The sequence below is a fragment of the Anomaloglossus baeobatrachus genome, chromosome 5, assembly GCF_048569485.1.
Source record: "Anomaloglossus baeobatrachus isolate aAnoBae1 chromosome 5, aAnoBae1.hap1, whole genome shotgun sequence".
Taxonomy (NCBI): domain Eukaryota; kingdom Metazoa; phylum Chordata; class Amphibia; order Anura; family Aromobatidae; genus Anomaloglossus; species Anomaloglossus baeobatrachus.
This window is the reverse complement of record NC_134357.1, coordinates 269,047,851-269,059,194: the sequence shown is the minus strand read 5'-3', so window position 1 is coordinate 269,059,194 and position 11,344 is coordinate 269,047,851.

The following is an 11,344-nucleotide window of genomic DNA, read 5'->3' as shown; positions in this document are numbered from 1 at the left end:
CTGGGTGCCTTTATAACTCTCTTATACAATTAAATTCTGTGGTATTATATATATATGTACTAATTATCTTTTGCATTTATTATACCATTATTTCTTAATACTTGGCCTCAGTTTCCCTCTCTTTTCTCCAACATGTGAGATTGATGTTATATTAGTTTTTTATCTATATCTGTGTGTGATTTTCTAATAAAGTTGTATTGTCTTTGCACAGAGTACTCTCTGTCCTCTTGTTTATACCATGTTTCTCGAGTAGTGCACACACCGGTCTAACTATACCAAGGCTAGCCAGGTGACTGTATAGTCAGCTCAATTATGAGAATTTTGTTTCTAACATAGAAAATGCAGCAGAGAAGGCAGCATTTATATTATATGGTAACACCAGAGAGCTCATATGTCCTTTCCTCCACAATTGCTCCATAAGCGTCCCCTGATCATGTTCCAATTGCTCTTCTGCTATGTAGCTCATAATAAAAGCATAATACATTTTCATGCAGTTGGACGTGTTATGATTCTTTATAACTGTATAACATTATGGCAATTATCTACAATGGAACCTATTGTCCAAACTAAGTCCTCAGTTGGGCATCCATTTTTTACGACTAGGATAAGTACCCATGACTCCAGTACTGTAGAGCCTGACCATTAACTACTTCTTTTCAATACCCTCTCCATTCCCACACACACACACACACACAATTTTTCTTCCGATTTTCAAAATAAAAAATAAAAACCAGTCCAGTCATTTAGATTAAATTGGTCAAGATGGCCTTTACTACAGCAAACATAACAGTAAATAACTTGAGGTAAGGAGATTCTTGGAGCTTTAACCCCTGTCGGTCCCTGAATATTGTAACCTTCCTGCGTTACTCCCAGTCACAACCACAGACTCAGGGCACCTCTATCAGTGGAAAAAAAACATACCACCGACTCCCAGTATTCCCATCCTAAAGAGTCCCATAAACTCTGTCAGGCCAAGACCAAATTCTAAATAGGGTACTGATGGGCCCCATGGGGTCTTGGGAATACTCGTCACCGGGCCGGTGAGGGTCAGGGGATGTCACGGGTGGCCCTGCTCGGTTTCGTGACCCCCGTCAGCGTCAATAAAAAGGATGGATAGATGGTGATGATGATGAGGAAGGAGTTGAGGATGTTGGGAGTATTTGTCTCATGATGCCATCTGTGGTGTGCGGCCAGGGATTAGCCGCCGCTGCTGGGGATTTCTTCTGGGGCAGATGGTAACACAGCTCGGATGGTTCGGCTCCCCACAGGTAGAGCTAGGACCCAAGGAGGATGATGGGGGTGGCAGTCTATGGTGTCGTACCCTGGGGTGCAGGACTGAGGACGCCCACAGTAACTGGACAACACAGGCCGGTAGTTTCTTTTACCTTTTACTGGTTAGTCGTTATGGTCCCAAAGTTACAGTGGTCCGGTCAACCTGGAAGCAGTGAGGAATCTCTCTTTGCCAGGTGAGTTGGAGAACTTCCTTAACGCGCTCTGTGTGTGGGTCACTGTGTCCTGAAGCAGCACAGCGTCCCTCTTCCTAGATGCAGTTTGCCTTGTCACTTGTGGCGGGCAGCGCAAGCCAGATGTGGGGCGCGCTTGTATTTTGGCGGCCCCGGGCTCTATGGTGCTACTTCACCTTGGGAGTCTTTGGTGGGCCAGGGGATGTGGAATCTCCAGCCCTCCGGGTTTTACTGCTGGGCCATTAGAACCCTACAGTCGAGAACCCCGGTGTCCTGATTTCTGCGCCTGGTCCTGTAAAGCTTACAGACAGTTCTTTTACAGCGACCGTTCTACTTCCTCGCCACTCATGTTCTGAGGTCCCTCTTCCTGTTCCTCTATCTAACCCCTCCCCCGCCCAGAATGCACAGGGAAGCTCGCCCCAAACAGGACTTGAGCTCCCCCTTCTGGCCTAAGTTAGGAAGTGTTGTGTGTAATTGTACCTGACATGGAGATTTTTCCAACTGTTTCCAGGCATAGCATTGCACCGCTGGTGAGAAGAACAACGCCACTGTGGGTCCCATGACAACTGGTGTGCCACAGTATCATCTATTTGACGTACAACCACCACACCACAATTTTGCAGCCATCTCTGAAAACTCCCTCCCCATTTCCAAACCAAAGTAACACTGAAGAACAACCATTGTCTTAACTGCTTTAGGATTCTCCAACTCCCCAATTAACATGGCCGGTAGGATGTTTCCCTGTGGTACCTGTGCAAAGTTTGAATCCCTCCACCCCCTCCCTAACTAAATCTAGTCCCTTTCCATTCCTCCTTAAACTTTTGACCCTGCTAACTTCCTACCTCTTAGGCCTCTTTCACACATCAGTGAAAAACAGACACGTTTTTCACTGACGTGTTGAAGGTGCATATGTCCCTCCGTGTGCTGTGATTTTGGCACACGTGTGTTCTCCATGTGCTATCTGTGACAGCACATGGAGAGCAGGAACTTTATACTCACCTTCTCTGACGCTGCTGTCCCTGGTGCTGATGTTTGACACCCTGCTACTTCCGGGTGTGGTGCAGTGAATATTCATGAGCATAATTAGCGGACATAGAAGCAAGTGAAAGCAGCGCCGAAGACAGCATTGCTGGAGACAAGTGAGTATAATAATCATTTTATTTCAAAGATACGTGTTTTTTCCTGTATGTGTCACACAAATCACATCACTGTTTGGTCCATGTGACATCAGTGATGCCAGAGAAAAACGGACTTGTCTCCGAGTGGAACACTCAGACACGTGGGTGCTCCACACGGAACGGACACACTGTCAGTGAGAAATCACTGATGTGTACACACACCCATTGATTTAATGGACCTGCGTATGTCAGTGATTCTGGTACGTGTATGTCGCGCCCCTGAGGCTTCAGTTGCCACAGAGGTATTGCACCTCACCCAGAGGTGTGGTATTCCATCTCAGGTAAGGAGGAGGTCATCACCAGTTCACACAAAAGCACAACACCCAGGCTCAGAAACAATTCATCAGACATGGCAGAGAGCGTGATTATACCCGAAGCCAGGCTGGGAGGTAGAGTCTGTGCAGTGGGAACACAGTAGCACAAGTGGAAACATTCAGTTAGTGAAGTGTGGAGAGAGAAAGAGGAGCAGTGGAGGAGCTAAATCCCGCGGCAGGTGGAAGGACTAGGTCGCACCACAGGGATTGGTCCCTAGGCAAGAGGAGTATAACCTACGGGCTCCGCTAGCAAGACCAACGGCTGAGGTGTCTTCACGCACCAAAGCTACCACCGCCACAAACTCACTGGAAGGTGACCCCAAAGGACCAAAGAGATAGAGCTTCACGCCACCCCACAGGGTTCGGTGAGTGAGGGCGCAAGGCAGGAGGGCTAAGTAAGCGCAGAGACGACCAGGAAAGAGACACTTAAGAAAGTGCACCAAACTCGACCTCCAAACTACCCGGGATCGGCTGGAGCCCGTCATGGTGAATCCCGGCACTCCAAAGGTGGTCCCTGGCATGTGTAACCGGCTACAGTGAGTAAAAATCTTGAGACTGCATCCTTGTGTCGCTCCATTATTCGCCTGTGCCCGCCAACATAGACTACTACTACCACCCCCATCTGCCCTGGGGCCAGCTCTACCTGTGGAGAGCTACACCATCTAAGCTGTGTCACCATCTGCCCCGGGGAGCCCCATCTCGCAGCAGCGGCACCTAACTTGCCGCATACCACAGGTGGCGTCACGAATAAACTATCATCATGCCTTTCCTTTTTATTAAATGACACCACCGAGATCACGGAACCGTGCCATGCCACAAGGGCGCCCCAGAGCCAGAACCGCTACCCGGTAACGAGTCGCCCTGGTGGGCGCGTCATGTAAAAACAGCGATATACATACCGGAAACACTGTCATGTGACATGGGCCTTGCATATTGCTTAATTAACCTCTCACTTGCCCTACAAAGTCACTATGCCCATGTCCATTCCTTTATAATCTATGGGGCTGTTCTGTGTCTCTTGCGGACCATATGTCTGTCCAGGCACAAATTATAGCACTATGTCAAATTTGATTCGACTCCTCACACACTTGAGAAGGTTTGCTTTTTTTTTTTTTTGCATACGTGAAAATCACTGATGAAAATTGATTTTTGTTTTTCACGTGTATGGGAAAAACAGATGTGTGAATAAGGCCTATCAGCTCTCATATCAGCCTTCTTTCCAGACCTTTCCATGAACAGGTCCTTTCAAAATGGGAGATTGATGATGGACTCCTAAACATTTGGTGCCCCTTAGAAACTTAAATCACCAACAAAGAAATAGTCTATATAAAAAATTAACCTTTATTAATAATAAAACATTAAAAATAGACAGGATGTCATGAGAAAAACAACCCCTCAAAAGTGTAAATTATATAAAAAATTATTATATTGGGAACACCAAAAAATCACATAATTGTCACCCCGTATAAATAGTATTGGTATATATACAAGAACAGAAAAGTGTAGTAATAAATATATATATAATAACACAAGTGTTATGAGGAAAATACAAAAGCTCATAAGAACTAATGACAAACACCGGTAACAAAAAATACCTACAGGGGATCAGAAAATACAAGTAGTAGCGTCCCACACCCTCTCCGACGCACGTTTTGCATTTGTAGCGCTTCTTCCAGGAGTGAGGTTAAATCAGAAAAGGGTCCCTCTATATAGTGCCGATGTCCAATGAAAAATGTCCATATAGTGACACCTCCACATGGGATTCCCATAACACACCGCTGTTAGTCCTGTCATATCCTATCAACGAATGTAGCGATATGTGTAGTTAAGGACTCGTTGCTAGGCAGGGGAAACATCATGTCCAATCACTGCATATGGTAAGGAGTGTAGTTAGGGACTCGTTGCCAAGTAAAATACACGTCACATCCATTCGCTGTATGCATTAAGGATTGTAGTTAAGGACTCGTTGCTAGGGAGGAGTAACACCATGTCCAAGCTTTTGCAGTATATGTTGTTAGAGACGCGTTGTCATCAGGCATAGAATACGTCATATGCATAAAGTCCAACAATATATTAGAGACACACAGCAGCCGTCCCTCACTTGGGACGCTGCATTGTGTGTCAGAGCTACTCACAGATAGAATTGAAAACAGGAGAAAGACGAGTAGAGCTGCTTCACAATATATGTATTTTATTTTTGTTATTATCTTACTTTATAAAAATTGGATAAGAAAAAATACATATATAAATATATGAGGTCAATAGTAAAGAGAATGAGGCCAGGAGGAGGGATGTTAAAAAGGCACAGACAAAACCTTCAAGGATACTTGTAAAAGGTACTATCAAAAGACCACATAAATGTCATAGAGATTATATCAGATAGGGTGAACAACAATACTGGCTAAACCATTCCTGCGTGCTGTCATGCACAAATATCACACTTGTGTATGATTACAACGATACAGCAAACTCACATACAGGAAAAATCAAAAAGGAATGCATAAAAGATCTATTTAAGCCAGTTGTGTGTCAACCATAACCTTTAACGCCTAGAGCAAAAAGCCGCACATGTGTACATTTATTTCATCAGGCATGTAACCACACCATAAGCAGACACCATTGATAAATAACCCATTACACGTGTATAAAACAGGGGGTATCAGAGGAGTCTGCCCGGCCGGCTACATATCAACTACACAATTTATCACATAAGTGAAAATCACATATGCGTGCACTCAACTTAATAGGCATATGACACGTATATACAAAGTGGTTGTAAGTGGAGTCCTGCCAATTACAATGTCCCTCACTACCAGTCGTGTATCAATACACTGGGTCAGCGTAAGATTTCCTCATGCTACTACGGCAGAGGGAACACAACATTGGCAGGAACCCCATACATACCACAATGTGCAGTCAGCAAATATAAATCAAACCAGGAAGGTTTGTCAGGTGTGGAAGGGTTAAATCCCCCAAGAAACTCCCACAGATAACCTAGCTTGTGCGCGGTTGCTTCGACGTACGTTTCACAGATAACCTAGCTTGTGCGCGGTTGCTTCTTGACTCCCTGATGAATTAGGAGCTGCTAAACGATGCCCGGAGGAGTCCGGGCACAGAATAGTACGCAAATACCCAAACTAGATAGCCCAAAATATTGATTACATTCTTTAAATGGTAAAACGATATATAGATATAAAATTAAAATTAAGTGCTAAGACCACCACCCGGGGAAAAAAATATATGTAAATGTGAATGAAGAAAACCAAGTGAACACACGTGAGACAGAAAAAAATGAGAAACATTATAGTAAATTTGTTAATTATGATACTATAAGAATACATATAACCATAAAACATCTAGATGTTGTATAATAAAGAAATATGAATATGAAAACAGTGTATAATAAGTGGAGAAAAAAGCAACTAGTGATAAAATAATATTTTGGAAAAACATACGTATGTGTATTAATGTATATATATATATATATATATATATACTGTATATATATATCTATATATATATATATATATCTATATATATATATATATATATATGTGTGCATATCATCATGTAAAGTGATAGAAAAATATGTGAGTGAAAAAATGTATAACTAGTGATGTGTGGTATGAAAAATATTATTATGATCTATCATGACTGAAAAAGTGAATGAAAAAATAATAATTGACAATAGATAATGAATAGAATACATAATAGTTATATAAGTATGCTTGTAAAGAATATAGTCATATTAGTAATAAGAATGTCTATATGAATGTAATATAAATAAGTGTATAAGTAATTATGCATTTAGTCCAACTAGATAAATATATAAATATACATATATATAATATATTCATATTAGTAATAAGAATGTGTATATGAATGTAATATAAATTAAGTGTATAAATAATTATGCATTTGGATAAATATATAAATATAACAATAAAAAATGACAATAAGAAAAACCAAAGCCAAACAATCAACCTAAACTATATATAGAGAAAATAGTGAACAATAATATAAATATATATATTTCAAATATTAATTTATCAAACATTAAAAATATGTAGAAATATATAAAATAATTAATACTCAATAGACCAAGGGAAAAGAATGACCATCAATATAAAAAACATACATGGTGGACATAAAAAAAATTGCGGTGTTCCCAACATAAGAACAATCATAACAAAATCAACAAGATGGATAATAGCTACATACTAGAAAAAATATAGCAGCAGCATAACAGAGGACACAATGAAGCCCCATGCACAAACATCAACATTTTGGAATCATAAAGGCATATCTAAAGGGACCTAAAAAACAAGAAAAGTATAATAATTAAAACCCTAACCCAACAATAAAAATAATAAAAGTAAAAAGATAAAAGCAAATTAAAAAGCCCAGTAGAAAAAGGGACACAAACAATCAATTGCGCATCAACGTACTAGGTTGGCAGAAAAGGTACAAAGCTATTATGGTCATTAAAACCATGGGGAGCCAATGTATTTAATTTGTAAATCCATATGGATTCACGATTCCAATTTCCACCTCTGGTACCTAGAAATATTCTGTCAATGCCTTTGGCATGGAATAAAGTGCTATCACAATCGTGATGCACTTTGAAATGTCGTGGAAATTATTTAAGTTTCGTGAGATCTTGTTCTTGCTTTGCATTTTCAATGTCCAAAACATGTTCACGAACTCGCCGTTGTAATTCACGGGATGTCATCCCAATATAAATCAACTCACAAGGACACGTGGCACTGCCCTTGTGGTGCAACAGATTTTGTGAGTGATGTTGTACGTCTTGGTGTCATCAGAATTTCTTTATGTTTGGCTCGTTAGAATGTTAGCACAGGCAACACAATTACCACATGGCGAGCATCCCCATTTGGGACCCTTAGTGTCGAAAAAAATTTTACTTGGTGATTCATCTTTTTAGTGACTGTGTACTAGTCTATCATGAAGATTTTCAGATTGTCTATAAGTTACTGATGGAAAAGGATTAAGATGATTTGCCAAGGTCTTGTCCAATAGAAGGACTGACCAATGTTTACGCAAAATGTTGAGGAATTCATCACTTCTTGAATTAAAATCTAGTATACAACGTACCTTAGATGGAAAATCCGTTTTTCGTTTGCCATATGTAAGTGGATCAGATCTTTTTCTTAATGATGCTCTCTTGTATGCTTGACAAATAGTCTTTTTCTTGTAGCCTCTATCCCTGAAACGAGTGCATAGGTCAACAGCTTGAGTCTCAAAATTTGTGTCAGTTGAGCAAATACGCCTAGCACGTAAAAATTGTCCTACCAGGATGTTTCTAATTAAATGATTTGGATGCTGAGAAGAGGCATGGAGAACTGAATTAACTGCAGTACTTTTCCAAAAGAGATCTGTTTGTAGAAATCCTCGTTCATCAACTTGGATCAGAATATCTAGGAAATCAATCTTGGTGTTACTACTTTTGTATGTTAATTTGATGTTCATCTCATTGTCATTCAATTCTTGAAAGAATATATCAAGCTCAGAAAGAGTTCCAGATTAGGATCACATCATCGATGTATCGTCCCCAAAAATTCACTTTATGACTCAGTGGTGATGCATCAGATTAAAAAACATTTCTCTCCCACAGCCCCAGGAACAAATTAGCATATGAGGGCGCACAAGACACCCCCATTGCTGTGCCCTGGAGCTGTAGGTAGAGAGTGTCCTTAAAAATAAAGAAATTGTGCGTAAGCACAAAGTCAAGTGCCTTAACCAAAATAACGGATAAATCTGTATCAAGACCACTAGATTCCAAAAAAAACTTTACAGCGGCAATACCATCTGTGTGTCTAATGGACGTGTATAATGATTCAACGTCACATACAACGAACCAAGAATTATCTTCCATCTGGATGCCATCCAATTTATGAAAAACATCTGTGGTATCTTAAATGAAAGAAGGAAGTACCTCCACCAAGGGTTTCAAAAAATGATCAGTGATACCACATAAGAGTTCCAAAAGGTTGTTAATGCCGGAAACGATTGGCCTACCTGGTGGTGTATTCATGTCTTTATGTATTTTCAGAAGCAGATAAATGCTGGGCATTGTAGGTTCTTTAATGATGAGGCCTTCCTTTTGTTTAGTAGTTAGCACTCCATCTTCAATCACTTCACATAAAAGCTACATATTTCTATCTTTGAGGCTACTGACTTTTCTGAAGGAGGCACACTTTGTATGGAGTCTTACTGGCTATGTCCCATTGGAAAACCATTTGTAAAGAACAGAAAACTACTTAGTGCTACTTTTTGGAGGTAGAGCTAAGTAACTGTCCAACCCTTTATCAAACCTTCCAACATGCCCAAGAATATAAGCCAAGATCAACATCGATCTACTAGAGATGAACAAATAAATGTGCAGGACTCTGGCCCAGTGGCCAGGTCAGATATCCATGGCCACTAGATGGGAGCACCAAGAAGTAGCTCCTACCTGCCAGGATCTGTGGCTCCTCATTTGCTAAAGGCCCTGTCACATGCAACAACGTATTTAACGATATATCGCCGGGGTCACGGATTCCGTGACGCACATCCAGCATCGTTAGCGACGTCATTGCGTGTGACACCAACGAGCGACCGTTAACAATGGAAAATACTCACCAAATCATCCATCGTTGACACGTCGTTCATTTTCAAAAAATCGTTGATTGTTGAGGATGCAGGTTGTTCATCGTTCCCTAGGCAGCACACATCGCTACGTGTGACACCCCGGGAACGACGAACAACAGCTTACCTGTGGCCGCCGACAATGCGGAAGGAAGGAGGTGGGTGGGATGTTACAGGTGCTCATCTCCGCCCCTCCGATTCTATTGGGCAGCCACTTAGTGACGCCGCTGTGACGCCGCACGAACCACCCCCTTAGAAAGGAGGCGGTTCGCTGGCAACAGTGACGTCGCTAGCCAGGTAAGTCAATGTGAATGCTCCTAATAATAATGTGCGCCATGGGCAGCGATTTGCCCATGACGCACAAACGACGGGGGCGGGTATGCTCGCTAGCGATATTGCTAGCGATATCGCTGCGTGTGACAGGGCCTTTAGCCGATCTTGTCTGTCGTTGTGTGTTCAAGTCACAACGATGACATTGTGCCATGGCAGCTAATCAAAAGAGGAGCCAGACCACAGGAGTCCCATATGCAGCCATAGATTACTGATCCACTCATTGGAGAAGAGCTAAACTGAGCACATCTCCAAGTATTTGCAAGATCCAGAGTTACACATTGAAGCAACTCCTTCATAGTTTATCTTCCCAGCCTTTGTCACTCTAGGTATGAAGAAGTACGAAGCGAGTGGCGACAGGGAAGGGAAGATGACACCTGTGTGTAGGAAAGGGGGAGATGGTGACCCCTAACCAAACCTACAGCTGGTCCCTGGGGTCCCTCACCACCCAAGATAGGTTCCTCACTTATGCACTGAGCCGGTTACCTGACCCTAGTGCTGGACCCTAAATAGGGAACAGAAGGCATGAGCTCTTCATCAATACCACTAAATGTTAAAGTAAGACACAAGGGGGACACATGGGAGACTTATCCACAGATGACTGCTCTAATTGTAAAGAACCCTTTCCTATTTAGCTGCTGGAAGAAAAGCGATTCCAGCAGCTAAATAGGAAAGGGTTCTTTACAGTTAGATCAGTCAGACTGTGGAATGCCCTACCACAACAGGTAGTAATGGCAGATGCCATAACAGCCTTTAAAAAAGGGCTGGATGATTTCCACAGTACACACAACATTGTCGGTTATAAGTGACTTAGGGACAAAATGTAGAATTGGTGGAGGAAGGTTGAACTAGATGGACCTAGGTCTTTTTTCAACCTATGTAAATATGTAACTATGTAACGAGTTCAGCAATGATACTACAGACGAGTACAAGCCACCTTCTTGCAACCAGAGCTAGAATGAACTGAATAATATCACCAGCACCACTCCAAAGAAGAAGGGAGTATTTAAGCAGCAAGAGAATACTGATGATCAGCAGCTGGATGGAAGGCGAGCTCCTGCTGGGTCCAAAAGGGGAAAGATGAAAATCTAGCAGGAAAGCTACCTATACTAATAAATAATAATAAACAGCAGGAACAATGGAAAGTTATGGAGCATTCTGTGCTGCCAAACACTATGACCTTCTATTGCCAGAAACCAGCCTTGTTCTGGTTTACAATCAAACCTATTTCCTGCATATATATGGTATTTTTACTCTTTTTTTAAGCTTTAAACTATTTAAATAAAACTATCTATTCATTTACTGTATTTCTTAAAATCTGATTTTAATACATCTCCAAAAAAAAAAAATTGACGTATAAAACAGAAATAAAAATAACATACTATGAAAAAAATGTAGAGTATTAAAGAAT